Source organism: Neophocaena asiaeorientalis, unplaced genomic scaffold, assembly GCF_003031525.2.
Source record: "Neophocaena asiaeorientalis asiaeorientalis breed wild unplaced genomic scaffold, Neophocaena_asiaeorientalis_V1.1 scaffold220, whole genome shotgun sequence".
In the NCBI taxonomy this organism is placed as follows: domain Eukaryota; kingdom Metazoa; phylum Chordata; class Mammalia; order Artiodactyla; family Phocoenidae; genus Neophocaena; species Neophocaena asiaeorientalis.
In genome coordinates, this window is record NW_020174042.1 from 8,508,455 (window position 1) to 8,536,151 (window position 27,697).

Consider the following 27,697-nt stretch of genomic DNA (forward strand, 5'->3'; position numbering starts at 1 on the left):
CCTGCCCGTTAAAAAGGAAACAACAGAATGGAATACAACAAAATGTTAGCAAGGCTCTGGGTCACAGGAATAAGAGTGACTATTATTTTCTCCTTTATATAATCTCTTTATATATCCATCAATACCTATATATTAATTTTACTATCTGTAAAAAAGCCATTTATATGACTTTTAAGGTAATCAACCAAAACCAAACTTTTTCTCTCCTTTTTTCTCCTTTTTTTTTCCTTTCTTTTTAATCTTTCAAATCATTTGCTAATATTTTAAAAGCCCTCACCAGTAGGTAAATCCTTACCTGCGCAACTAATAGACCATTAAACATTTTCAAAATATTATAAACACAGAACATCTGCTTGCTAATGGCTGGATTTTATCCCATCTCTTGAGTGAATTTGTCTCCCAACATCTTGAAACTGAAATGCTGCCTTAGAAGCTATTTTAAAGTTGCCTGGTTTAACTTGTTTCTCTAAAGACAAATGACAACGGCAAAAACCAAGAAATACATTTTGTTAAAGATTACAGTTATCTTTAACCCTCAAAAGTATCAAGAGTATTCTCTATCAGGTAAGGTAAAAACTGGTATTTGTTTATTTGCTTGTATAGTATAAGTGTGTGGACCACACATATTCCTCTTGTATAGGATCTCATTTAGCCTCATAAGGCCCTGAAGGAAGGTATTATGCTCTTTATTTAATTGATGACAAGGAAACAGGCTGAGTGAGGTTGAGTGGCTTCTCAAAAACCACACAGCCCTCTGACTGCATCCATGGACCCACGTTAGCCTTAGACAAACACCTGTCAGCTAAGGATCGTGACACATGTTATGTCAGCTTGCCTCCTGCAGCCATCCCGTGGTTGCTCACAGCCTGGGGCCCCCACTCTTCAGCCCAACCCAAGTACTAATCAGGGAGCCGATCTGAATGGGATGATAAGCCCCTGTCGTTGACACCCTCACATCTCCATGATTCTCAGTTGGGCTGCGTCCTTCAGGACACCTGGTCCCCTCAGTAGCACCCTGAGGTTGCCAGCCTCTGACTGCCATGCAGACGATGCTCTGGGGGAGCATGTCCATGGGGCTATTTCCACAGGTTCCACTACTAGTTCCACAGGTTGGAACTTCATGGACCAGGAAAATGTCAGTTTGCCAACTTTTCGTTTCTTCTCAAAAGGACATTTCATACTATTTAACATCCTCTCCCTCAAATTGCAAAGGCATACGTTCAGAATTACAAATTTTTTTTTAAAAAAATAGCTTCATAGGAAAATCACTACATTGTTATTTTTCTCATTTTGCTGTGGACCAGTGTGTTAGGTCTGATGGCTACCTCCTAATCCCTGAAACCAGTGAATGTGTTACCTTATCTGACAAAAGGGAATTCAGGTAGCAGATAGGATTAAGCTTGCTCCCAAACAGACCTTAAACTGGGGAGATTATCTTGGATTATCCAGGTGGGCCCAATGCAATCACAAGTCCAGTGTAATCTTAAATGGACGAAGGAGGCAGAAGAGGAAGTTGGAGTGATGCCATATTCGAAGCCCTCCACCCACTGCTGTGGCTGTGATGACAGAGGAGGGGCCGTGGGCCAAGGCAGGAGGGCGGCCTCTTGAAGCTGGAAAGGTGGTTAGGGAAGGGATTCTCCTGCAGAACCTCCAGGACAACACGCAGCCCAGCTGACACCTGGATTTTAGCCCAGTGAGACCTGGAACCTACAGCAAGATATAATGCATTCATGTTGTTTTCAACCACTAAGTTTGTGGTAATTTGTTACAGCAGCCATAGAAAACTAGCACAACCAGTGAAACTTCGTCATGGCCTGACTGAGGTCTGGGGGCCCCCTAGCTTTAGAAGCCCATCCTAGAAAGAGCCTGTCAGAATTTCCCATTCTACAGAAGGACATTTTGTATAACCAGGTAAGACGATGTACACGAGAACTCTGCCAAGTGCCTGGCATGTAAAGCCATTCTGGAGCAGGTAAAGCCCAGGCCCCACCTACATGTTTCCGAGATCACAGCCTCAAATGAGGGACACGATGCCCCAAGAGCAAGTTGTGGAGGACTGAGGGGAAGAACTGCTGCCTGGTGGAGCATGACCTGCCCAGGAGGATTGGGGGAAGAGCAGTTCAGAAGGTGCTGGCTTGGAAATGCCAGCACAAACCCTAGGGTGGAGGCTGAGGCCGCTTATGAGTGTCTCTAGGAATATAATAAGTGCTTGATGAATGGCAGCTATCATTATTTTTTTCTTTTTTCTTTTTTTTGTGGTACGTGGGCCTCTCCCGTTGCGGAGCACAGGCTCCGGACGCGCAGGCTCAGCAGCCATGGCTCACGGGCCCAGCTGCTCCACGGCATGTGGGATCCTCCTGGAGTGGGGTATGAACCCGCGTCCCCTGCATCGGCAGGCGGACCCTCAACCACTGCGCCACCAGGGAAGCCCAGCTATCATTATTAATAACAGCATCACTACCATTTTGTCATTGTCGTTATTGTTATTTTTTAACCAAGGCAAATGATCAGGTCCATTTTTAGAAAAGGTCACTCCGGAGCTAAGACAGAGAATTACCGGGAGACCAGGAGAGTCAGATCACAAAGAGAACAAGGAGGAGGCTGCTGGACACACAACCCCTAGTCTCAGCTGCACAGGTAAGTACACGTATATGCACCTCACTTCTTTGCTCCCTAGTCTTGCAGTGGGGGAGAATGCGACTTAGAGAAGTCCAGTGACTTAAACTCCAAATGCCAGTAAGTGCCGAAGTGGGAATCGATCCCTGGTTTTCACACAGACAGAAAGATGGGGTAATTTCTCAGCACTAGAGACCAAAATAGTTTCATGGGAAAGTCAGCGCAACTTGTCAGTTCCCTGTGGAACCCGAATTTGGGTTAAAGTCCCAGATCCTCAATGTGTCATTAGTCAGGGTAAGTAGAAGTGACTGCAGTAACAAAAATCCCCAGACATCAGTGCTTTAACACAAGAAAAGTTTTTCTTGATTATGTCTCAGCCCAGTATGGGAGGTTGAGGGAGTGACTTTGCAGGACACGGCCATTCAGGGACACTTTGGGGTTTGCCTTTCTCTGTTAATCTTTCTCAGTGATGAAAGATCACTGGATCATGTGTCTTAGGGCTATTTGGGGGGTCCAGTAACCAAACCATAGATTTACATGAAGTTGTAAGAAATAATACAGAAAGAACCCATGGACCCTTCACCCAGTTTTTCCCAATGGTAACACCTTACAAAACTCTAGTTCAATATCACAGCCAGTGCTGACATTAATACCGTCAAGATAGAGAACAGTACCATCACACAAGGATCCCTCATGTTGCCCTTTTACAACCATACCTGCTTCCCTCCCACCTTCATCCCCTCCTTAATCCCTGGCAAGCTAATCTGTTCTCCAGTTCTATAATTTCAATCATATTGTATATGTGAAATCATATAGTACGTAATCTTTTTTTAAATTAATTAATTAATTAATTAATTAATTAATTAATTAATTAATTAATTTATTTATGGCTGCACACGGGCTTTCTCTAGTTGCTGCGAGTGGCGGCTACTCTTTGCTGTGGTGCACAGGCTTCTCATTGCAGTGGCTTCTCTTGTTGTGATTGTGGACTCTAGGCATGTGGTTTTCAGTAGTTGTGGCACACGGGCTCAATAGTTGTGGCACACGGGCTTAGCTGCTCCGCGGCATGTGGGGTCTTCCCGGACCAGGGATCGAATCTGTATCCCCTGCATTGGCAGGCGGATTCTTAACCACTGCGCCACCAGGGAAGCTCCAGTATGTAACCTTTTGAGACTGGATTTTTTTCACTCAGCAGCATAATTCCTGTGGAGATTCTTCCAGGTTGTTACATGGAGCAATAGTTTGTTCTTTTTTATTGCTGAACAGTGTGCCATGGTATGATGTGCCACAATTTGTTAACCATTCACCTACTGAAGGAGCTCTGGGCTGTTTCCAAGTTTTGGCTACTATGAATAAAGCTGCTGTAAACATTTGTATAGAGGTTTTTATGTGAACATAAGTACATAAGTCTTCATTTCTCTGGGGTAACTGCTCAGGGGTGTAATCGCCGGGGTAGAAGATCTTTGCATGTTTCATTTTTTTGTTTTTGTTTCTGTTTTTTTAAGAAAATGCCAAACTGTTTTCTGGTATGGTTATCTCATTGCCATTTTAGTTTGCATTTCCCTAATGGTTAATGATGCTGAGCGTCTTTCATGTGCTTATTTGATTCTGTATATCCTTTCCAGCGAAATGTCTCTCTTCATGTTTTTTTGTCCATTTTCTAGTTGGATTGTTTGCTTTTTGACTACTGAGTTGTGAGAGGTTTGTATGTATTCTAGACATATGGGTATATGGTTTATGAATATTTTCTCCCAGTCTGTAGCTTGTCTTCTCATCTTCTTCACAGAGTCTTGCTCTGAACAGAGGCTTTCATTTTGATGAAGTCTAATTTAGGAAGTCTAAAGGATTTTTTTCATTTTATGGTTTGTGAGTTTATGTCAAGCCTAAGAACTCTTTGCCTAGCTCTGGATTCCAAAGAGTTCCTTCTATGTTTTTCTCTAAAGGTTTTATAATTTTATGTTTAAGTCTGTGATCCACTTTTGAGTTCATTTTTGTAAAGTGTGGGAAGTGCTTGTGGGCTGGGCCTGGACTTGGCACACATCACATGCTCACATCTCATTGGCTGGGACCCAGTCACATGGCTCCACCTGACAGCAAGGGAGGCGGAGACTGTATTCCAGTGGTGTACGCAGCGGGGAGAGAGGGTCACAGGAATCAGGTATTGATTGGTGAGCGCTACAGTCTCTGCCACACCTAGTTATAATGTTCAAAACTGTTACTCCTTGCTCTGCTAATGTGTTCCAGAGTATTTACCAAATAACTGGGAGCTGGCAATGTTTCTGTACCTGGAATGTAATAGATATTTGATAAATATTGGTGGACTTTAAAAAAGGGGGGATCTTACTTTTTTCACATTGTCCTGCAAGGTCAGAATCATGATCTCTATTTTACTGCTCGGGGAAGCTGTATTTTTCTGTCCCTCCTGGGAGGCCTGTGGAGGAGGATTGACCTGGGTGTGACACCCTGGGCCACAGGTGAGAGGCTGGCTCTCCAGGAGGACATGTGGATGCTATAGGCCCGGCCCCCTGTTTACCTGGTGTTCCAGAGGCAACAGCAGCAGGAATGGGAGGGGTGGAGGTGCAGGAACAGAGATGCCAGGGGAGTAGAAGGTTGGGTGTCTATTTAGCAAGGGAACAAGGACATGAATTCCCAGCAGTACAGAGCAGAAGGATTAAAGAGCAGCTCTTGAGTTAAAATATGAGTGAGTTTATTGTGGGAGGTGACACCGTGGCCTGAAGTGGTAGCTGGCTCTAACAACCCAGGATGGAGGGAGGAAACCTTCCTGGATGCGAAGTGACCACTCAGCCAGGAACCTTTGGCCCTTGTTCCATCTCTGTGGTTTGTGCTCTGGGCTAGGGAAACCGAGGTCAATCATTTCACCAGCATGGTCACAGACTAAGAGGAAGCTTCAGGAAAACCCCAAGGAAGCTCGGAAGAGAGAACTCATTCTCCTGACTGTCTGCACTGCTTGAGGTTAAGAATTTGTGTACCCCATTAAGACATCCTGGAACTGTGTGGTTCCCGTTCCAAACCAAACCAGAACCCCTGGGCTTCCAACTTCGTACCTATTCTTGGCAAAATCATTTTCTCCTTTCAGAAAGTGTGAGTGTAAGAAGAAAGAAGGCAGTCCACAAGTCTTCTCTCCAGGTCACTCTCCTTGAAGCACCCTAGTGAGAGGCAAGCAGGGACAACCTTAGGAGGCGCCCGCAATCTGCCTCCCACGCCGCCCCCGGCACAGCCACTCCACAGTGCGCGGAGGGGCGGGGGTGGGTAGTGGATGGTGAAGGAAAAACAAAAACCGTGGCAGTTTTTGCCAAGCTAGATGTGGCAGTGATGTCTGTCTGGGCCCAGCTTCCCTTCGTAAGGACCAGGACTAGGGGTGGGGGCTGGGGCTGCCCTCCCTCACCCTGCCCAGCTCTGCCTCTAACCCACTCCGTTCACTGAAGCGCCATAAATACTTCTTGGGTGTAACTGCCTCGTGCTCCTTGGATGCATTGGAACCTATGTCTAAATAAAAGTTCAAAAGGGAAAAAAAGAAAGCCTAAATCTTCTAAACTTCAAGCAGGGCCCTAGTCAGATTCAGTTTACCCTGCATGAAGTGTGCAGTCAGTGACAGGGAAACAACAATAATTTTGCCCCGATGTCTCCCGCAAGAAGCAAACTCCTAGAGTCCTCATAATCTCATTTGGGTGGGCCCACATCTCAGGAAGTGGGGCCGGGGGGAAGGGGCATCCCCTGGACTCGCTGAACACAGGGCAAGTTTTCACAGGATGGACCTCATTCTGGGGAAAAAGTTGTGTGTTTCTTGACTCCCCACACAAAATTGATTTCAACAACTCCACTCGGCTCCGTTTTCCTCTCTAACAGCTGTGTTTAGGTGGCGCTGGCTTTTGTGTGAGCTCTCTTTAGGATGGGGTGCACACACTGTAGTAATCCATGTTTCTCATCAGCTTGTTGCTAACAAAGGGCCGCCTAAGCCAAGGACACCCCTTCACATTCAGCTGTGGACGCCAATGAGCTTTCCCGCTGTCAGTTGGGGCCCTCTGTCAGGGCGAGGAGAGGGAGGGAGTGTGTGTGTGTGTGTGTGTGTGTGTGTGTGTGTGTGATGGGGGCAGGGGGGAGGGCAGCACCGCTGGTTCAGAACCATCTCTGTGTGTGGTCTGAGGCTACTCCTCATTTCATGAAATCCAGGCTTCATTCCTGGCTCCGGTCAAACTTGTGCGTCACTGAATGAGTCCCTTGTCCACTTTCCCAAACACTGCTGAGGTTTGAAAGGGCTCTGTGGGTAGACTGTTACTGTCAGCAAAAGCAAACAAGCCGCCGTATTTAGTGAAGCATTTTCGAATATTTAAACATAATAAGCTTCAGCTAGTCGTGCACAGTTGTATGTGGTCTGAGCCTAAGGTAAGGTTGTTTTTCCCACCCTTGGAAAAATAAAAAGCTCTGGGAAGCCCCTCCTTGTATAAGAAAGAAAGCTCTATGATTGCAGCGTAAATAAAAGGCTAAACTGGGTAGCTGTGGGTATCCCAAGTAGGTACAGCTAAGATTGTCCCCGTGGACGCGGCCTGGCACCCTCTGGGGCTGCTGATGGCTCTAGAATCACCTTCCCTGCAGCCAGCAGAGACCACGGCCCCATGAGCCAGCCACCATCCCGCCCACCAGGCCCCGTTCCACCAGCTCGAAGTGGCTTTCTGGTGTATGGGGCAAGATAGAACCGTAAAGTCAGTCCTTCTCATCCGCCAGAATAAGGTCAGCGCCCTCCCCCACTCGAGCCAAAGGAGGCTTCCGGAGGCCACTCCAACCCCCCCCAGATGGGGGCAGGGGGGAGGGCAGCACCGCTGGTTCAGAACCATCTCTGTGTGTGGTCTGAGGCTACTCCTCATTTCATGAAATCCAGGCTTCATTCCTGGCTCCGGTCAAACTTGTGCGTCACTGAATGAGTCCCTTGTCCACTTTCCCAAACACTGCTGAGGTTTGAAAGGGCTCTGTGGGTAGACTGTTACTGTCAGCAAAAGCAAACAAGCCGCCGTATTTAGTGAAGCATTTTCGAATATTTAAACATAATAAGCTTCAGCTAGTCGTGCACAGTTGTGGCCAGCAAGAAGGCAGGAGAGGGAAAAGCTGTGAACGTTCCTTCCTCACAGTGACCTTGACGTTCCTCTGAGGGGCTGTCCCTGGGCGGGGCTGAGCTGCAAAAGGAGGCTTCCGGAGGCCACTCCAACCCCCCCTAAGCAGGCGTGGGGTCCAGGCTCCCAGGAAAGACTCTACCTGTGCCACCCCAGGACTCTGAATGGGCTCCCTGTCTGCCAGAGCAAACAAGGTCCCTGTGGTGGGGAGGAGGTTACAAGGGACATGTAGAAAGACAGGGGACTTTTTCTCTCTGGATGTTCCATTAGGGAAAGCCTGCCAAGGGATTTGTCAGAATCCAATCTGCTCCAGTGTTACGGATTCACCGGGAAATAGCCCCCTTCAAGGAAGACAAGGCCCAAAGGGCTCTTATAATGCCACTGCTTCCCGCGCCCCAGCCAGAGCCACCTCCTGTCCACCGCAGGCTGCCACCCAGGTTTCCTCCCCGCTTTGGGCTCACACAGTTTGTCTGCCTGCCTTATACGTGCTCTGGGCTCTGGAACACACAGTTGACTAACTTTAGCTTCTGTCTCCCTATCTGTAAAATGTGAGTATTGATAGCTGACTTGCAGGGCTGTTATGGGGTTTAGAAAAGGGCCCGGCTTAGACAGTGCCTGGCCTCAGCAACTGCCCAATGAATGGCTGCCTCATTCAAACTTTGAAGCACTTTGGGGAGCTCCCATAGCCTTGCTAACAACCCAGGAGTTTGATGGGAGCAGGGGGCCTGGGGCTGTGTTACTTGCTGTCAATCCACCTCTCAGAGCCCGTTTCCCATGGGCGTTGGTGGGGTGGCGGTGGGGACAGGACGTGGGTGTCTGACTTCTGACTGCATATCCTTCCTCTCTCAGGATTCAGCCCCTGGAGAAACTAGCATGCTGTCTTCACCCTGCCCCAGGGACCTCTAAGTTCCCTCCTCTCCAAGGCCCCTGTGGCCTGAGCCCTGTTGCAGCCTCCAGCATCCCAGCCTCTGATACACTCAGCACTGAAACTCAGAGTGCAGCCTGGAGAAGCCCTGGGCTCATTGCATTGGCAGGAGACCCAGGAAGGCAGAGAGGACCCACTTCACTACCAGCCCCCCTCCTCAAGCCACTTGTCCTATACGTCAGGAGGGCATCCTGTGATTTCCTCCCAAGGAGACCTTGGAAAGTTGGACTTCTTTTTTTTTTTTAATTGAAGAATAATTGATTTACAATGTTGTGTTAGTTTCAGGTGTACAGCAAAGTGATTCATTTATACATATATATTCTATTCTTTTTTTTTCTTTTTTTTTTTTGCAGTACGTGGGCCTCTCACTGCTGTGGCCTCTCCCGTTGCGGAGCACAGGCTCCGGACTCGCAGGCCCCGTGGCCATGGCCCACGGGCCCAGCCGCTCCGCGGCATGTGGGATCCTCCCGGACCGGGGCACGAACCTGCGTCCCCTGCATCAGCAAGCGGATTCTCAACCACTGCGCCACCAGGGAAGCCCTATACTATTCTTTTTCATATTCTTTTCCATTATGGTTTATTACAGGATATTGAATATAGTTCCCTGTGCTATACAGTAGGACTTTATTGTTTATCTATTTTCTGTATAGGAGTTTGTATCTGCTAATCCCAAACTCCTAATTTCTCCCTCACTCAAACCCTTTCCCCTTTGGTAACCACAAATTTGTTTTCTATGTCTGTGAGTCTTTCTTTTTCTGACTTACTTCACTTAGTATGATAACGTCTAGTCCGTCCATGTTGTTGCAAATGGCATTATTTCAATTCTTTGTTATAGCTGAGTAGTGTCCCATTGTATATATGTACCACATATTCTTTATCCATGCCATTTGTTGACGGACATTTAGGTTACTTCCATGGCTTGGCTATTGTGAATAGTGCTGCAATGAACATTGGGGTGCATGTATCTTTTCGAATTAGAGTTTTCTCCAGACATATGCCCAGGAGTGGGATTGCTGGATTATACAGCAACTCTATTTTTAGTTTATTAAGGAGCCTCCATACTGTTTTCCATAGTGGCTGCACCAATTTATATTCCCACCAACAATGTAGGAGGGTTCTTTTTCTCTACACCTTCTCCAGCATTTGTTATTTGTAGACTTTTTAATTATGGCCATTCTGACCAGTATGAGGTGGTACCTCATTGTACTTTTGATTTTCATTTCTTTGATAATTAGTGATGTTGAGCATCAAGAAGACAGACTTCTTGAGTCTGCGGCCCAATGGGCATGACTTGAGACCATGGAATCTCTTAGACCACTGTGCCTCCCATTTGGAAAGCTACAGGATAAGGAGAAAAAGAAGTGTTCTCAAAGAGTAGGTGCTCAATAATAACTTCTTGGCCTCATTTAGTTTATCCTGAAAAGGGAGGGCAGAAGAAAAGAAGAGTGGCTAAAAGGAGAGCAAAATGAGGTTGGGAAGAAGAGAATTTCAAACTTGGAATTAACAGAGAAGCGATCCCTGGCATGTGCCACTAGGACAAAAATAGTGTTGACCCATGGCAGGCGACTTAGCAACGGTGCTTCAGTCCCCACACCCATAGGGACTGATGATACCTCCGCCTGTGATGAGGAGGAAAGGCCACGGCCTGTGCAAAGTGGCTGGCTCAGAGTCAGAGCACAATGAGTGGCTGGCCCATGCCCCTTGTGTTTCTTACTCTTCCGTAGCGGTAGGACCAGAGCCCATGGCTCAGGCTCCCAGAGAATGTTCTCCCTGCTCCCTCTGGAGGTCTTGTGTGTTGGAGCCCAATTACCTTTTTCTGCACCTCTTTAGCATGCAGTGCCTGGGCCTTGTCCCTCCTGTGGTGGGGCCTCGCTGCAGGAGGGAACATCTCTGAGAGTCCGTGGGCTCAGCGCCTGGCTGGCAGACTCCTTAAGCAGGACCAGCATGCCAGTGACCGCCAGGGCCCGCATTCCTGTCAGGAGACTTCGGCCACTGAAGCTGCCATGTGAAAACTGCAAATTACCAAAACAACTATAAACAGAAAACTGATTGAATAAATTAGATGTAACCATACAATGGAATACAATACAACCATTATAAAGAATGAACTAGAGTGATCACATGCTAATTTGAAAGAGCTCTAATGTGTAGAAAGTAAAATCAGCAAGGGCCAGAGTTGTGGATATAGAGAAATTCCTTTGATATAAATAAAAAGTATATAATTTTTCCTGGTTTAGGAGCTGACATTTTTCTGTAAATGTCCAATCTCTGAAAGTTTCTTTTCGGGGGAACAACTGGGATTTTATCGTACACTTCTCTGTACTGTTTTGTTTTGTTACTCTATGTACGTACTGCTTTTAGTTTAAATAATGAGCATTGTACGTGGTGGTTACCTGAGATTAAGGACACTTGGAGGAAGTTTTGTTTAAAATAGAGGAGGAGTTGATTGGTGGGAACTCCCTGCCGGAGTTCAGCGTGTTTGTGACAGTAGAGGCAGTTTCAGCTCGAGCTGTTTCTGATTAATCCCGGTGCCCTCCAGATGAATGGGATGTAAACCACAGACCGATTATGAGAATCCCAAGAAGGAAACTCCCTCTTCCGTCTATCTATCCACTCACTCATCTGCCCACCCACACACAAGACTGTAGTGTCTACCCACCACCCCACAAAAAAGGGCGGTAAAAGGAAGAAAGCAGTGCTGCTGCTAATAATAAATTATCCCTGTGGACAAATCCCCTCTATGTTTCCCCCTTTCTCTCCTCTGTGTTGCAGCCCAGCACTCAGTGAAGGGAGATTTAAAAGATGCAGGGGAGCTGCTTACTCACATGTTAAAAAACCACGACTGGGGCTTCCCTGGTGGCGCAGTGGTTGGGAGTCCGCCTGCCGATGCAGGGGATGTGGGTTCGTGCCCCGGTCCGGGAGGATCCCGCATCCCGCGGAGCGGCTGGGCCCGTGAGCCATGGCCGCTGGGCCTGTGGGTCCTGAGCCTGTGCTCCGCAGCGGGAGAGGCCACAGCAGTGAGAGGCCCACATACCACAAAAAAATAATAATAATAAAAAATAAAATAAATAAAAAACCACGACTGGCAATGAAGAGAATCATTTTCCCTGGCACTGAAACAGAACACATGCAGTGGAGTCCCTGAGAGCTGGCAGCACACTAAAAGGTAAACAGCTATTGTGAAATGCATGAAATGCACCTCCCAGAAAGGCTCCACCCAAAAGTGTGGGCTGTTTTTCCAAATGAGCTCCAACTACTTAATTTCCCTGCCCTCTGAGTCAGCCCGTATTTCCTGAGTGTTGCCCACATCCAGCTCTGCCCCTACCTCATGGGGTCAAAAATAACCAAAACCATCGCACAGCTGACTAGACCCAGCTGACAGGTCAGCTCTGTTGTCTGACAGTATCTACTCTGGGTCAGGACACCTGGATTTTACTCCTGGGGTGATGACCACTAGCTGGAGGCTAATTTGAAGAGTGATTTTTCCTCTTTTGGTCTGTTTGCTCTCCCACAGCATGTGGGGCAGTATATCCCACATATGTGCATAGGTTTATGTGTGTTTATTTGGGGGGGGGCTTTTGGAACAATGAGGAAAACCTGTGTCCACCAAATCTAGGTAGGTAGGAACAGGAGGTAAAAGTGAATCTGGATCAGAGAGGGCTTACTGGATGGAAAGGTAAAATTCTATGAAGAAAAAGGAGCATAGGTGGGTACAAGGAGAAGGGAAGGAGCTTGGAGGCCTAGGCCTCACTCGGGTAAGAAGATGGATCTGAAAGTTTGGAGTGTATGGAGAGAAGATATGGGGAAAGGGGACTGACAGGAAAAGATCCTTGAAATCTTATGTCTATCAGACGCAGGAAGAGAGAAGGATCCAAGGTCTGGGTAGAACAGTGAAATGCATTTTAGGAGCTGAACACTTTGTTTTGGGAGATGCAGGGCTGAAGACCCTCCTCTCTGGTGTCCAAATGCCACGGGTCTCTGATGCTCTGCTGGCCCCTAGAGGGATACATTATAAGAAATGCCACCAAACAAACATCCAGATTTGTGCTCTGATCCAGAGCTCCAGAAGTCAGCCAAGCTGTGTCTCCAGCTGATTTTCAAAGGAATTCAGAAATCACAGCAGGGAAGAATCCATAGAGAGGATGACAGAGCAGGTGACTGGGTCTCAGAAAAAGTTCAGGGCAATGTTTTCATGCTCTAGGGCTCTGCAAAGTTGCAAAAGCTTTCTGCTCTGTGAAAAATCTGTTATTAAATGCCAGACTTAGCAAAGAGACAAAAGAGGGAGGAAAGTTGGGGCTCAGGGTCAACTGAATCTTATTATCAGGGAAAGTGGCATATCCCTGAAGGGACTACATGGTCTGCTCTAAAAATAATAGCCAACATTCATGTGATCAGCCACCTCTATGACAGGTGCTGCTTTAGGCATGTTACAGCTCACCCATTTCATTCTTACCCCAGCGCTACAAAGCAGAAGTGTATAATTATTATCCTAACTCCAGTTTTAAAGATGAGGAAACTAAGACATAAACTGGTTTAGTAACTTCCCTGCAGTCACACAGTTAGTAAGTATATCACTATCTTTTGTTGCCTAACAAATTACCACAAAGTCAGTCGCTTAATACAAAGCTCATTTATTATCTCATTTATTACCTGATATTATTTATTATTCCTGTGTCAGGAACCCAGGCACAGCTTAGCTGAGTGATCTGGCTCAAGGTGTCTTATGAGGCTGCAATCAAGGTATCAGCCAGGGCCGGGGTTTCATCTGGAGACTTGACTGGGGAAGGATTTGCTTCCAAACTCACAGGGTTTTTGGAGGTGGCAGATCCTTGAGTACTGTTGGGGTGAAAGCCTCAGTTCCCTGTTGACTTTTGGCCAAATACCACCTCGTTTCCTTGCCTCATGGGCTGCTTTTTATGATGACTCACAGCATGGCAGCTTGCATCATCAAAGCCCACCTGGGAGAGGGTCTGCTAGCAAAGAAGTTACAATCTAATGCAACATAATCACAAAAATGACATATTCTGTTAGTTAGAAGTCACACACTCCCACTCTCAAAGGGAAGGATTTCACAGGGGAAGAATGCAGGAGGCAGGGTCACTGGAGGCCATCTTCGAGTCTGGTTACCACAGTGAGCACAGGGCTTTACCTGAATGCAGGCAGTGTGGCACCAAAGCTTACACGCCTAACCACTATGATCTTCTACCACTGATGGCTTTGCCATTTCTGTCTAGCACCCGGATCCTTGATGCCCTTCCTCTTTTGTGTGTCCTTATCTTTAATTCACAGAGCCCTTGAAAGAAATAGCAAAGCCTCCACTGGCTTCTAGCCACCAAATTAAGGAAGGATGCAATCTACTGTCAAATGATGCCTGAACCCTCCAGACTTTATCAGACAGGGACCCAACAGGAAAGAGAAGGCACACTCAAATTACAATAATTAGAATAGGGTGCCTTTGCAAAGGTACTATTTACAAGGTGTAGGCTAAAGCAGTGGAGCTGTTATTACCACCAGACCCAATGGGATGAGGAAAGGAGAAGTTATGGGCTCCTGGAAGGAGAGAGTTGTGAGTAGGATGCCTTCCTGCGAGGTGACTTTGCAGGGAGGAAGCCAGAGCATGAATACCCTGAATACCCTGAACCCCTCTCCCCCTCCCTCTGATCTCCTGTTGGGGCCCCCATTGGCCAAGCCCACCCAGAAGCCTGAGGACCTGGCAGCTGTAGAACGCAATCCATACAAGCCAGACTCCTAGGACGGGGTCAGTTGGGAGGGTGAGGGTGGATGGCGAGAGGGGGAAGGTGGCAAACAGGATGCCCTGCACTTAGACTGATCCTTTAAGAAGTTCCCCTGGAAGGTTTAAGTGTTTGCCAAACCTTAGCCTCTTGGGAAAACTTAAAACTAAAGTTTTAAGAGCAGAGAAAATTGAACACCAATCAGAAAGGAAAATAAAACCATTTCCAAGTTTAAGTGTGAATGTATGATTTAATTTATTAAGCATTTATTTGTCCCAATCTTTCAGGAGCACATACAGCTAAAGTGAAACAAGCTATTGCTTTGTGTAATTCTAAATCTTCTATAGGTTCCCACTGTAGACCCAAAGTCTAGTACTTAATTTATAATAAAAACGCTATTATTATTGTGTTGTTATCATTATCATTATTATTATGATTATATAGCAATTTTATATCTCACAGATCACTTTAAATGTGTTATCTCATTTAGATATTATCTATTCCAGGGAAGCCATCAATTTTACTGAAGCTTAAGGGAACCATCAGAAATAAGGAATTCTTGGGCTTCCCCGGTGGCGCAGTGGTTGAGAGTCCACCTGCTGATGCAGGGGACATGGGTTCATGCCCTGGTCCGGGAAGATCCCACATGCCATGGAGCGGCTAGGCCCGTGAGCCATGGCCGCTGAGCCTGTGCTCCACAACGGGAGAGGCCACAACAGTGAGAGGCCCACGTAGCACAAAAAAAAAGAAAGAAAGAAGGAATTCTTAAACAGGATTCAGTGTTTACTAGGCATGGGACCACTATTTTTCCCAGTCCTCCTTTGTATAGACCCCTATTTTTTTCTGAAAAGCTGATAGATGCACGATGGATGTCTAACAGAGAGCCCTGTTCTGGCTCTGCCCAGGATACTCAAAAATGTGTTGCTCTGATGATAATTATTAGTCTAATACACTATCCACTTGAAGGTTGTGATACATCCCTGGGATGGAATACTAAGCAAGCACTAAAAATGACGTGTGTGATGCAAAAGAACTTATATATAAAACAGAAACAGACTCACAGACATAGAAAACAAACTGATGACCAAAGGGGATAGGGGGAAGGAGTGATAAACTTGGAGTTTGGGATTAGCAAATACAAACTACTATACAGAAAACAGACAAACAGATTCATCAAGAAAAAAAGGGAGAAGACTCAAGTCAATAGAATTAGAAATGAAAAAGGAGAAGTAACAACTGACATTGCAGAAATACAAAGGATCATGAGAGATTACTACAAGAAACTATATGCCAATAAAATGGACAAACTAGAAGAAATGGACAAATTCTCAGAAAAGCACAACCTTCTGAGACTGAACCAGGAAGAAATAGAAAATATTACCAGACCAATCACAAGTGATGAAATTGAAACTGTGATTAACAATCTTCCAACAAAAAAATGGTCAGGACCAGACGGCTTCACAGGTGAACTCTATAAAACATTTAGAGAAGACCTAACACCTATGCTTCTCAATCTCTTCCAAAATATAGCAGAGGGAGGAATACTCCCAAACTCATTCTGTGAGGCCACCATCACCCTGATACCAAAACCAGACAAAGATGTCACAAAGAAAGAAAACTACAGGCCAATAACACTGATGAACACAAATGCAAAACTTCTCAACAAAATACTAGCGAACAGAATCCAACAGCACATTAAAAGGATCATACACAATGATCAAGTGGAGTTTATCGAAGGAATGCAAACCTATACACTAATGATGAAAAATCTGAAAGTGATATTAAGAAAACACTCCCATTTACCATTGCAACAAAAAGAATAAAATACCTAGGTATTAACCAACCTAAGGAGACAAAAGACATGTATGCAAAAACCGATGACACTGATGAAAGAAATTAAAGATGATACAAAGAGGTCGAGAGATATACCATGTTCTTGGATTAGAAGAATCAACATTGTGAAAATGTCTGTACTACCCAAAGCAATCTACAGATTAAATGCAATCCCTATCAAACTACCAAGGGCATTTTTCACAGAACTAAAACAAAAAATTTCACAATTTGTGTGGAAACATAAAAGACCCTGAATACCCAAAGCAATCGTGAGAAAGAAAAATGGAGCTGGAGGAATCAGGCTCCCTGACTTCAGACTATACTACAAAGCTACAGTAATCAAGACAGTATGGTACTGGCACAAAAACAGAAATATAAATCACTGGAACAGGATAGAAAGCCCAGAGATTAACCCACACACATATATATGGTCACCTTATTTTTGATAAAGGAGGCAAGAATATACAATGGAGAAAAGACAGCTTCTTCAATAAGTGGTGCTGGGAAAACTGGACAGCTACATGTAAAAGAATGAAATTACAACACTCCCTAACACCATACACAAAACTAAACTCAAAATGGATTAAAGACCGAAATGTAGGGCCGGAGACTATCAAACTCTTAGAGGAAATCATAGGCAGAACACTCTATGACATAAATCACAGCAAGATCCTTTTTGACCCACCTCCTAGAGAAATGGAAATAAAAACAAAAATATACAAATGAGACCTAATGAAACTTAAAAGTTTTTGCACAGCAAAGGAAAACATAAATAAGACAAAAAGAAAACCTTCAGAATGGGAGAAAATCTTTGCAAATGAAGCAACTGATAAAGGATTAATCTACAAAATTTACAAGCAGCTCAATATCAAAAAAACCAACAACCCAATCCAAAAATGGGCTGAAGACCTAAATAGACATTTCTCCAAAGAAGATATACAGATTGGCAACAAAGACATGAAAGGATGCTCAACATCACTAATCATTAGAGAAATGCAAATCAAAACTATAGTGCGGTATCACCTCACACCAGTCAGAATGGCCATCATCAAAAAATCTACAGAGGAGTTTCAAGATGGCAGACGACTAAGACATGCAGATCACCTTCCTCACCACAAGTACATCAGAAATACATCTACATGTGGAACAAACCCTACAGAACACCTACTGAACGCTGGCAGAAGAACTCAGAGCTCCAAAAAGGCAAGAAACTCCTCACATACCTGGGTAGGGCAAAAGAAAAAAGGAAAAACAGAAACAAAAGAATAGGGACGGGACCTGAACCAGTGGGAGGGAGCCGTGAAGGAGCAAAATTTCCACACACTAGGAAGCCACTTCACTGGCAGAGACTGTGGGTGGTGGAGAGGGGAAGATTCAGAGCCATGTAGGACAGCACAGAGACAAGGGTGCAGAGGGCAAATAGGAGAGATCCCGCACAGAGAATTGGTGCCGGCCAGCACTCACCGGCCCAAGAGGCTTGTCTGCTCACCCACCTGGGTGGATTGGGGCTGGGACCTGAGGCTCGGGCTTCAGAGGTCAGATCGCAGGGAGAGGACTGGGGTTGGCTGCGTGAACATACCCTGAAGGGGGCTAGTGCGCCACAGCTAGCCGGGAGTGTGTCGGGGAAAACGTCTGGAGCTGCCGAAGAGGCAAGAGACTTCTTCTTGCCCCTTTATTTTGCGGTGCGCAAGGAGAGGGGATTAAGAGCACTGCCTAAACGAGCTCCAGAGACGGGTGTGAGACGCGGCTATCAGCGTGGACCTCAGAGACAGGCATGAGATGCTAAGGCTGCTGCTGCAGCCACCAAGAAGCCTGTGTGCAAACGCAGGTCACTATCCACACCCCGCTCCCGGGAGCCTGTGCAGCCCGCCACTGCCAGGGTCCCGTGATCCAGGGACAACTTCCCCGGGAGAACACACAGTGCGCCTCAGGCAGGTGCAACATCACGCCAGCCTCTGCCACTGCAGGCTCACCCTGCATTCCATGCCCCTCCCTTCCCCTGGCCTGAGTGAGCCAGAGCCCCCTAATCAGCTGCTACTTTAACCCCACCCTGTCTGAGTGGGGAACAGATGCCCCCAGGCGTCCTACATGCAGAGGTGGGGCCAATCCAAAGCAGAACCCCAGGAGCTGTGCGAGAAAAGAAGAGGAAAGGAAATCTTTCCCAGCAGACTCAAGAGCAGTGGGTTAAATCTCCACAATCAACTTGATGTACCCTGCATCTGTGGAATACCTGAATAGACAACGAATCATCCCAAATTGAGGCTCTGGATTTGGGAGCAATGATATATATTTTTCCCCCCCTTTTTCTCCTTTTCCGTGCAGATAACAGGGTCTTGCTGCTCCGACCAGGCATCAGGCCTGTGCCTCTGAGGTGGGAGAGCCAAGTTCAGGACCCTGGTCCACAAGAAACCTCCCAGCTCCACATAATATCAAACAGCGAAAATCTCCCAGAGATCCTCATCTTAATGGGAAGACCCAGCTCCACTCAACGACCAGCAAGCAACAGTGAAGGACACCCTATGCCAATCAACTAGCAAGACAGGAACACAACCCCATCCATTAGCATAGAGACTGCCTAAAATCATAATAAGGCCAGAGATACCTCAAAACACACCACCAGACTTGGACCTGGCCACCAGAAAGACAAGATCCAGCCTCATCCACGAGAACACAGGCACTAGTCCCCTCCACCAGCAAGCCTACACAACCCACTGAACCAACCTTAGCCGCTGGGAACAGACACCAAAAACAATGGGAACTACAAACCTGCAGCCTGTGAAAAGGAGACTCCAAACTCAGTAAGTTAAGCATAATGAGAAGACTGAGAACACACAACAGATGAAGGAGCAAGGTAAAAACCCACCAGACCAAACAAATGAAGAGGAAATAGGCAGTCTACCTGAAAAAGAATTCAGAATAATGATAGTAAAGATGATTCAAAATCTTGCAAACACAATGGCGAAAATACAATAAACATTTAACAAGGACCTAGAAGAACTAAAGAGCAAACAAACAGTGATGAACAACAAAATAAATGAAATTAAAAATTCTCTAGAAGGGATCAATAGCAGAATAACTGAGGCAGAAGAATGGATAAGTGACCTGGAAGATAAAATAGTGGAAATAACTACCTCAGAGCAAAATAGAGCAGAATAAAGAGAAAAGAATGAGAAGAATTGAGGACAGTCTCAGAGACCTCTGGGACAACATTAAATGCACCAACATTTGAATTATAGGGGTCCCAAAAGAAGAAGAGAAAACAAAAAGGGACTGAGAAAATATTTGAAGAGATTATAGTTGAAAACTTCCCTAATATGGTAAAGGAAATACTTAATCAAGTCCAGGAAGTGCAGAGAGTCTCATACAGGATAAATCCAACAAGAAACATGCCAAGACACATATTAATCAAACTATCAAAAATTAAATACAAAGAAAAAATATTAAAAGCAGTAAGGGAAAAACAACAAAAAACATACAAGGGAATCCCCATAAGGTTAACAGCTGATCTTTCAGCAGAATCTCTGCAAGCCAGAAGGGAGTGGCAGGGCATATTTAAAGTGATGAAAGGGAAAAACCTAAAACCAAGATTACTCTACCCAGGAGGGATTACATTCAGATTCGACAGAGAAATTAAAACCTTTAGAGACAAGCAAAAGCTAAAAGAATTCAGCACCACCAAACCAGCTTTACAACAAATGCTAAAGGAACTTCTCTAGGCAAGAAACACAAGAGAAGGAAAAGGCCTACAATAACAAACCCAAAACAATTAAGAAAATGGTAATAGGAACATACATATCGATAATTACCTTAAATGTAAATGGATTAAAGCTTCCAACCAAAAGACATAGACTGGCTGAATGGATAGAAAAACAAGACCCATATATATGCTGGCTACTAGAGACCCACTTCAGACCTAGGGACACATACAGATTGAAAGTAAGGGTATGGAAAAAGATATTCCATGCAAATGAAAATTCAAAAAAGCTGTAGTAGCAATTCTCATATCAGACAAAATAGACTTTAAAATAAAGACTATTATAAGAAACGAAGAAGGACACTACATAATGATCAAGGGATCAATCCAAGAAGAAGATATAACAATTGTAAATATTTATGCATCCAACATAGGAGCACCTTAATACATAAGGCAAATGCTAACAGCCATAAAAGGGGAAATCAACAGTAACACAATAGGAGGGGACTTTAACACCCCACTTTCACCAATGGACAGATCATCCACAATGAAAATAAATAAGGAAACACAAGTTTTAAATGATACATTAAACAAGATGGAATTAATTGATACTTATAGGACATTCCATCCCGAAACAACAGAATGCACGTTGTTCTAAAGCTCTCATGGAACATTCTCCAGGATAGATCATATCTTGGGTCACAAATCAAGCCTTGGTAAATGTGAGAAAATTGAAATCGTATCAAGTCTCTTTTCTGACCACAGTGCTATGAGACTAGGTATCAATTACAGGAAAATATCTGTAAGAAATGCAAACTCATGGAGGCTATAAAACACACTACTAAATAACTGAGAGATCACTGAAGAAATCAAAGAGGAAATCATAAAAACCTAGAAACAAATGACAATGAAAACACGACCACCCAAAACCTATGGGATGTAGTAAAAACAGTTCTAAGAGGGACTTTTAAAGCAATACAATCCTACCCCAAAAAACAAGAAACATCTCAAATAAACAACCTAACCTTACACCTACAGCAGTTAGAGAAAGAAGAACAAAATACCCCAATGTTAGCAGAAGGAAAGAAATCATAAATATCAGATCAGAAATAAATGAGAAAGAAATTAAGGAAACAATAGCAAAGATCAATATAACAAAAATTAGTACTTTGAGAAGATAAACAAAGTTGATAAACAATTAGCCAAACTCATCAAGAAAAAGATGGAGAAAAGAGTCAAATCAATAGAATTAAAAATGAAAAAGGAGAAGTAACAACTGACACTGCAGAAATACAAAGGTTCATGAGAGATTACTACAAGCAACCAAATGCCAATAAAATGGACAACTTGGAATACATGGACAAATTCTTAGAAAAGCACAACCTTCTGAGACTGAACCAGGAAGAAATAGAAAATATAAACAGACCAATCACAAGTGATGAAATTGAAACTGTGATTAACAATCTTCCAACAAACAGAAGCCCAGGACCGGATGGCTTCACAGGCGAATTCTATCAAAAATTTAAAGAACAGCTCACACTTATCCTTCTCAAACTCTTCCATAATATAGCAGAGGGAGGAACACTCCCAAACTCATTCTACAAGGCCACCATCACGCTGATACAAAAAACAGATAAAGGTGTCACAAAGAAAGAAAACTACAGGCCAATATCACTGATGAACATAAATGCAAAAATCCTCAACAGAATACTAGCAAACACAATCCAACAGCACATTAAAAGGCTCATACACCATGATCAAGTGGGGTTTATCCCAGGAATGCAAGGATGCTTCAATATATGCAAATCAATTAATGTGATAAACCATATTAAGAAATTGAAGAATAAAATCCATATGATCATCTCAATAGAAGCAGAAAAAGCTTTCAACAAAATTCAACACCTGTTTATGATTAAAAACTCTCCAGAAAGTAGGCATAGAGGGAACTTACCTCAACATAATAAAGGCTGTATATGACAAACCCACAGCCAACATTGTCCTAAATGGTGAAAAACTGAAACCATTTCCACTAAGATCAGGAACAAGACAAGGTTGCCCACTCTCTCCACTATTATTCAACATTGTTTTAGAAGTTTTAGTCTCAGCAACCAGAGAAGAAAAAGAAATAAAAGGAATCCAAATCTGAAAAGAAGAAGTAAAGCTGTCACTGTTTGCAGATGACATGATATTACACATAGAGAATCCTAAAGATGTTACCAGGAAACTACTAGAGCTAATCAATGAATTTGGTAAAGTAGCAGGATACAAAATTAATGCACAGAAATCTCTTGCATTCCTATACACTAATGATGAAAATTCTGAAAGTTAAATTAAGGAAACATTCCCATTTACCATTGCAACAAAAAGAATAAAATACCTAGGAATAAACGTATCAAGGGAAACAAGAGACCTTTGTGCAGAAAAGTATAAGACACTGATGAAAGAAATTAAAGATGATACCAACAGATGGAGAGATATGCCATGTTCTTGCATTGGAAAAATCAACATTGTGAAAATGACTGTACTACCCAAAGCAATCTACAGATTGAATGCAATCCCTATCAAACTACCAAGGGCATTTTTCACAGAACTAGAACAAAAAAATTTTACAATGTGTATGGAAACACAAAAGACCCCGAATAGCCAAAGCAATCCTGAGTAAGAACAACAGAGCTGGAGGAATCAGGCTCCCTGACTTCAGACTATACTACAAATCTACACTAATCAAGACAGTATGGTACTGGCACAAAAACAGAAATACAGATCACTGGAACAGGATAGAAAGCCCAGAGATAAACCCACACACATGTGGTCACCTTATTTTTGAAAAAGGAGGCAAGAATATACAATGGAGAAAAGACAGCCTCTTCAATAAGTGGTGCTGGGAAAACTGGAAAGCTACATGTAAAAGAATGAAGTTAGAACACTCCCTAACACCATACACAAAAATAAAGCCAAATTGGATTAAAGACTTAAATATAAGACCGGACACTGTGAAACTCTTAGAGGAAAACATAGGCAGAACACTCTATGACATAAATCACAGCAAGATCCTTTTTGACCCACCTCCTAGATAAATGGAAATAAAAACAAAATTTAACAAATGGGACTTAATTAAACATAAATGATTTCCTTTGCACAGCAAAAGAAAACATAAACAAGATGCAAAGATAACCCTCAAAATGGGAGAAAATCTTTGCAAATGAAGCAACTGACAAAGGATTAATCTCCAAAATTTACAAGCAGCTCATGCAACTCAATACCAAAAGAACCAACAACGCCATCCAAAAATGGGCTAAAGACCTAAATAGACATTTCTCCAAAGAAGATATACAGAGTGCCAACAAACACATGAAAGAATGCTCAACATCATTAGTCATTATGAAATGGAAATCAAAACTGCAATGACATATCATCTCACACCAGAGTGGCTATCATCAAAAAATCTACAAACAAATGCTGGAGAGGGTGTGGAGAAAACGGAACACTCTTGCACTGTTGGTGGGAATATAAATTGGTACATCCACTATGGAGAACAGTATGAAAGTTCCTTAAAAAACTAAAAATAAAACTACCACATGACCTAGCAATCCCAGTACTGGGCATATACCCTGAGAAACCCATAATTCAAAAAGAGTCATGTACCACAATGTTCATTGCAGCTCTATTTACAATAGCCAGGACATGGAAGCAACCTAAGTGTCCACTGACAGATGAATGGATAAAGAAGATGTGGCACATATATACAATGGAATATTACTCAGCCATAAAAAGAAACAAAATTGAGCTATTTGTAGTGAGGTGGATGGACCTAGAATCTGTCATACAGAGTGAAGTAAGTCAGAAAGAGGAAAACAAATACCGTATGCTAACACATATGTTTGGAACCTGAAAAAAAAAATGTTCTGAAGAAACTAGGGGCAGGACAGGAAAAAAGAGGCAGACATATAAAATGGACTTGAGGACACGGGGAGTGGGAAGAATAAGCTGAGAGGAAGTGAGAGAGTGGCATGGTCATATATACAGTATCAAATATAAAATAGCCAGCTAGTGGGAAGTGCCTGCATAATACAGGGAGATCAGCTCCGTGCTTTGTGACTGCCCAGAAGGGTGAGATAGGGAGGGTGGGAGAGAGACGCAAGAGGGAGGAAATATGAGGATATATGTACCTGTATAGCTGATCCACTTTGTTATAAAGCAGAAATGAACACATCATTGTAAAGCAATTATACTCCAACAAAGATGTTAAAAAAAAAAAAAAACACGTACTGTGAGACTCAATTTTTGAAGGAATTATATGTGCTTCTGTGTGTGTGTGCGTATGTGAGTTAGAGTATATTTTTAAGTCATGGAGAGTAGAAGTGAAAATATTCTCAGTAGTTAACAGATGGAATTCTAGGTCATTATCACTTTTTTTTTGTTTTGTTTCTTGCACTGTTTAAATCAACATGTAATTAACATGTAAGAAAATTGTTCAGGTATAAAAACAATCCTGCTTGTAACACGTTGGGGACAGACCAAAGTCCCAGGGTCACCACAGGGCACAGCTCTAGGCGCTCTTGTCATAGTGTGTCCTCTGCACACTGTGCAAAGGGGACCCCTTAGAGTCTTAATTCCACCCCTTGGCTACCCTGGTGTTTAATAGAAATATGCATTGTTTTAGGTAAGAACAAAAAGGCTGGCCTCAGTGTCCCAACAGAGAAAGCCAAGGTGAGCCACCCTAGACATGACAGTCCAGTCTAAGCTAGGCCTTGTCTCTATGCCTTTTCCTTTTTCCTTCCCATGACCTCTGGAGTCAGGGGCTAGTGGGTATAGTGCTGATATGGGCTCTGGAATTCGGATCGTATAACTTAAATCTGGTGTGGTCCCTGCCTTCTTTATGTTTCACTTCCTATTTGCAAAATGGTGATGCTGTTTTCTCATCCAGGAAAGAGGCCTTTCCAGATATCCCTGGACTCCTTCCTGCACCCCTTCCTGTTCCAGCTGGGCTCCAGATGAGAAATATTAACCAACACTTCCTCTGTGTAAAATCATTGCCAGTGATGCTTTCATTAAAGATATTCCCAGATCATATAAGGTCTTCTTGGTTCCCAGCAAATCACCTGAAGTGACCTCATTCTGGAGATGTATGACCTGAGCTCTCTGCACGTCCTCTTCCATATGAAAAACACTCTTTTGGGATGTCTCCTTTCCCCAATATTTCTCTCCTGAAGGCAGTGACCTCTGCTTCTTTCCACTTGCTTTCCCAGTTCCAGATTCTATTTTGTTCCCTAGCGAGTCTGTAAAATTTCCCTTTTTGGAAATGTTTCAGGTTGAGGAAGGTTTTTACAGCCATGGTACTCCTGATGATGAATGGATTCACTTCTCAGCATCTGTTTTTTACCTCCCTTCAAAGGGATGGAAGGCTAGAGAACATTTCATGGCTAAAGGCCTAAGTGTTGAGGAATTGAGCCCATGTCTTTTTCCTCCTAGTGATCATTTCCCTACCTCTGGAATATCTTTTCCCTGCCTCATTAGACTGTTTCACACCTTAGCCTCAACTTTGGTATTCTCAAATCAGAACCAAAAAAGTGAAGCAGTCAGTCCCCAAAGACCAGTTTCAGGGGGAGGCAGGGAGTGCAGAGGAAGCCCCCCCGCCCATCTCCTGTAGACTGTGAGTTTAATCACTGCCCTCCACCAGGGCTCTTACTGTTTCAAGTCATCACGAGCCACTGCCACCAGCCTAAGGGAATACTCCTGAGTGATGGAATGTCCAACGAAGTCCACAGAAAGGCAGGAAAGGAGGAGAAACAAAAGACGTGGACAGAGATACAGCACAGGTCCTAATACCTAGTACATTATCTCGTTTAAAAGGCACCACACTCTTAGGTGCAGAGGACAGGGCCTAGGGTGGAACCTCAGCTGAGCAGTTCATTAGTTGTGGGAATGAGTCACATAAAAAGCTCCACTCCAAGCATCAAGACATTGCAGTCCTGACATAAAGATAAATTTACAAATCAAAGGGATAGAATTGAGAATCCAGAAACAAACCCATGTATCCATGTTCAATTGATTTTGGACAAGGATGCCAAGACAATTCAACGGGGAAAGAATTGTCTTTTCAACAAATGGTGCTGAGACAAAAGCTTGATGACTTGAAACAGTAAAAGCCCCAGTGGAGGGCAGTGATTAAACTCACAGTCTACAGGAGATGGGGGGCTTCCTTGGCACTCCCTGCCTCCCCCTGACACTGGTCTTTGGGGGTTGACTCTGCTTCACTTTTTTGGTTCTGATTTGAGAATACCAAAGTTGAGGCCAAGGTGTGAAGCAGTCTAATGAGGCAGGGAAAAGATATTCCAGAAGTAGGGAAACGATCGCCACATGTAAATGAACCTACACTACAGAAAAAAATTAACTCAAAATAGATCAAAGATCTAAATGTAAGAGCTGAAACTGTAAAACTCTTAGAAGAAAACATAGGGTTAATCTTCATGATCCTGGATTTGGCAGTGGATTCTTAGATATAGCACCAAAATCTTAAGCAACAACAACAAAATAATACATAAATTGGACATCAACACAATTCTAAACTTTTGTGCTGATCGCCAAGAAAGTAAAAAGACAATCCATGGAATAGAAGAAAATATTTCAAAATCATATATCTGATGAGGAAGTTGTGTCTGGAATATATGAAGAATTCTTACAACTTAATAATGAAATAACCTAATTTAAAAATGAGCAAAGAATCTGAATAGACACTTCTCCAAGGAAGATATACAAATGGCCAATAGCACATGAAAATATGCTCAACGTCATTAGTCATCAGGAAAATGCAAATCAAAACCACAGTGAGTTACTGCTTCACACCCACTAGGATGGTTATAATAAAAATGTCAGATAATAACAAGTGTTGGTTACGATGTGTAATAATTGGAACCCTTGTACACTGCTGGTGGGAGTAGAAAATGTTGCAGCCACTTTGGAAGACAATCTGGACGTTTTTCAAAGGATTAAACATAGAGTTACCCTATGTCCCAGCAACGCTACACCTAGCAAGAGAAATAAAAATAAGTGTTCAAACAAAAACTTGGACATAAATGTTCATAACAGCCAAAATAATAGTCTAAAGATGGAAACAACCAAAATGTCCATCAAGAGGTGAATGGATAAAGCAAATGTGGTCTATCCATACACTGGAATGCTATTCAACAATAAAAAGGAATTAGAGAGATTATGTGAGATTTGTGGGGTGGGGGTGGAGGAAAAAGAGATGACCTTAAGAGGCAGTAACACACAGCAAGATTTTTCGGGGCAGCATTTGGACAGGGTTCTATAAGAAAGGAAGTTGCTTGCAACATGAGACCGTGCAGAGGCTTATGACAACGCCAAAGGGGAGGAGGGCAAGGGAACCCCAGGGAGGGGTGCCAGAACAAGGGCATATGTGTCTAGGTGACCTTGCTTAGAAGCACAGCAATGAATCTTTGAATTGGAGAGCTCTGAAGGGCAGTAGCACTTTGGGGCCTTAAAACCACAAGGCTCTATCTAATGGTCGGCAGAAGCTGGGTATAGTTTCCGAATGTACGCAAAACAGGCAGACCCTATATGGCTAAACATCTTCTTGTTTGGGCTATTCTTAACTAGACGTGTAAAATTTTGAGTGTGGCACCTGCAGACTTTGGAGATTAGGGGACTCAGACTGCTGTGAAGAAATAAACAAGCTAGGACCACCTTGGCTCATTTATACGATAGGAATGAAGTACTGATGTATGCTACAACATGGATGAACCTTGAA